Here is a 3,701-nt window from a genome sequence, read left to right on the forward strand (position 1 = left end):
AGAGAGAGAGAGAGAGAGAGAGAGAGAGAGAGAGAGAGAGAGAGAGAAAGAGAAAGAGAGAGAGAGAGAGAAAGCAAAAGTAGAAGAGGAAATGGCTCCTAAAGTAATTCTCTCACTCCACACATGTGCCATGGTACACACATGCCTGCATTTTCTCTCTCACACACACATTAATAATAAATATAAATGTAATAATCTATCTTAAAAAGAAAGAGATACCAATCTGTCTTCTTCTGAAAGCAGACAAGCTAACCCTAAGTTCATATGAAAAATAAGAAAGTACAGGCAGGATAACTCTGAAAAGAATGAAAAGCGATTCCTGTCACTATAATGCTTTGTAAATCTGAAAATAAGGACAGGAAAAATGGCTTAGTTGTTAAGAATGCGTACTGTCATTGTAGAAAACCAGACTTCAATTTCCAGCACCCATATGACATGTCTCAACAACCGCCTGTAACTCCAACCCCAGGGGATCCAATGCCTCTGGCCTCTGGAGGTCCCAGCACTCAGGTGTTTATACCCCAAACGCAGGCCCACACACATACACATACTTAAAAATAAACCCTAAAAAATAAAATGAACAGCTGCACAGTGGTGGCACACACCTTTAATCCCAACACTTGGAAAAGCAGAAGCAGGTGGATCTCTGAATTCAAGACCTGCCTGGTCTATCTATACAGAAAGTTCAGGACAGCTAGGGCTATGTAGAAAAACTCTGTCTCAAAAATAAATGAATAATAAATAAAGCTGAAATGAATATTTATGTCTATGGGTCAGTGGGAAGTTTCTATGATTTGTCTGAGGCTCTGTTAATCTCAACTAGGCTAACTCATGTCTGCATTCCATTGGGTGTACTGGAGGTTGGGTCTTATGGAACACTAAACTGGGTGGAATGCCTACACTTATTTCTACAACCCTGTAGTGGGCTAGCCTAGCTATATTCTCACAGCTTTGGCTGGTGTCCTAAGGAGAAAAGAAAATAACCCAAAAGCTTTTTGAAATTTCTTTTTATATTGTTTACTACTACTATTCAATAGATATAGCAAATCACATGGCTAAACTCAGTTTTCATAGCTAGATGAAAATGGGGATCATTTATGAAAGCAGAAGAGGGGGTGTCTTAGTTGCTTTTCAATTGCTATAACAAAATACCATGACCAAGGTAACTTATAAAAGGAAGCATTTATTAGGGGCTAACAGTTTCACAAAGTCCATGATCATCACGGTGGGGAGCATGGCAACAAGCAAGCAGCATGATGCCGGAGCAGTAGTTGAGAGCTTCCATCTGATCCACAAGTATGGCGCATGACGAGATAAGTGCGAATGATTGGGCCTTTATTTATTTATTTGTTTGTTTGTTTGTTTTTTGAGACAGGGTTTCTCTATAGCTTTGGAACGGTGTGGCCTTTTCAAAACCTCAAAGTCCACCCCGCCCCCAGTGATCTCCTCCAACAACACCACACTCCTAATCCCTAACAATTCTACCATATGGGGAACAAGTGTTCACATATATGAGGCTATAGGGGCCATTCTCATCCAAACCATGACAAGGGACTACTGGAGAAAGGAAAGAAACTGGCAAGAAATGGGCAAGGAGCTGGACAGTGGTGGTGCACTGCAGGGAGCCGGACAAGATCGCCATTACAAGATGGCGCCAACATCCTGTCTTGTTGGAAATAAACAACTCCATATTTGGCTAAGCCTTTGAGAGCTACGTGTCCCCCGCTTCCCGCATGTGTGGTGGATAAGGGTCCTTCGGCCTATCCCGACGCAGTCTTGTGTCAGCTGTTGGTGGCAGCCAATCACAGGGTGACCCGTGTGCCAATTCCAGATATAAGCAGCTGCCTTAGAGCTCTCAGGCCCCTTGGCTTCATGTTCTCTCTCAACCAAGGGCACTCCATTAAAGCGTGATCTGAGAAGAATCCTCATGTGGCGGTCGTTCTTCCTCGCTGGTCGAGAAGCCCGCCGCAGTTGGTGCCGAAACCCCGGGATCTTTGGCTGCCAGGCGAAGGGCGAAGAGGATTCAGAACTCAACACGCGGAGTGGTGACGTCGGTAAGTTTCTCCCAGTATGCTGATTTCAGTCTCCCCAAGTATGCTGTTTGCGGGAGTTGATCCTTGGGTGTTTGGTCTCGTGTTCTTGGCGTTTATGGTGTTTGTCCTAGCCTGCTGTTTCTGGTTGTGCTGCCGTCAGTCCTGCCGCAGCCTCAGAGAGAAGGGCTGAAAGCCCTCATTAAACTCTCAGGAGGAGGAGGAACTGGAGGAAGCCTCCGCTGGCTATGAGGAGGAAAAATATGGGTGGAGGTGCCCCCCCCCCCGCACATAATGCGTCAGCAAGGGTGGGTATGGGCCCATTGGCGCCTCGGGAACCACGTCCGCCCCCTGTGCCTCCATCCTATTCACAAGAGGGAGGGGGATGCCATTTTATTAAAAGAGATAGATGGGCGCGTCTAGCATCTGCATTTCCAGTTTTTGAGGACCTGCAGACTAATGAGAGATATTATGAGCCTGTATCTTATAAACTGTTAAAGGATTTAGTGGAAGCAGTTTGAACCTATGGAGTTACAGCTAGTTATACCATAGCCTTACTGCGTAGAATCGCCACCACGGCCATGACTCCTACAGATTGGTTTGAGATTGCTAAGGCTTGCCTAAGTATGGGACAATTTTTGGATTTTAAATCCATTGTTACGGATAAAGCTCATGTCCAAGCTAGAGTGAATGCCCAGAATAATCGTCCCCAATGGACAGCGGATATGCTTTTGGGGAAGGGCAATGGCCTGCCAACCAGCGAGGATATCCTCAGGAGGTATACCAACAGATTAATGATATCTGCTGGCATGGAAGTCTTTGCCTAATAAAGGAGAAGTCAAAGGCCACCTAACAAAGATTATTCAGGGGCCAAATGAACCCTTCTCTGATTTTGTGGCTAGAGTGCTTGATATGGCTGGAAAGATTGTTGGGGATGTGGATCAGGTGATGCCGTTGGTACAGCAGATTGCTTTTGAACAGAGTACTAAGGAATGTCAGGGGGCCATTACTCCTGTTAAAGAGAAGGGACTTGAGGCCTGGCTAAAAGCCTGCCGAGAGATTGGAGGGCTCCTTACCAATACAGGCCTAGCAGCTGCTGTTTTATCTGCTACTCAGGCCGCAAAGACCAGAAAAGGAAGAGGATGTTTCAAATGTGGACAACAAGGGCATTTTAGGAATCAATGCCCGTTACTGAAAGGGCTGTCTTCTCGGGCTCAGACTCCTAATGTAAGGCAACCTGGCCTTTGCCCAAGATGTAAGAGAGGGAAGCATTGGGCCAATGAATGCCAGTCTCTTAAGGACATCAATGGGCAGCCCACTGTACAGCTCGTTGGCCAGGAGTCAAAAAACGGGTTGAGGGGCCCCCATCCCCAGGGCCCAAAAATTTATGGGGCACTACAGCAGACCACCACTCCCAACCCAACTGTATCCGCCGAGCAACCTCAGGCTCAGCAGGGTTGGGCCTCTGTGCCTCCACCGGGCTGGTATTAACCCAGGAGATGGGAATTCAGGTGGTTGATTCTGACATAAATGGCCCATTAGAAAAAGGAACAGTGGGAATTGTCTTAGGGCGATCCTCATCCACTATGAAAGGCTTGATTGTCTTTCCAGGAGTCATTGATTCTGATTATACTGGAGTGGTTAAAATCCTGTGTCATTCTTCCTGTGGCG

The sequence above is a fragment of the Microtus ochrogaster genome, chromosome X, assembly GCF_000317375.1.
Source record: "Microtus ochrogaster isolate Prairie Vole_2 chromosome X, MicOch1.0, whole genome shotgun sequence".
NCBI classification, from domain to species: Eukaryota; Metazoa; Chordata; class Mammalia; order Rodentia; family Cricetidae; genus Microtus; species Microtus ochrogaster.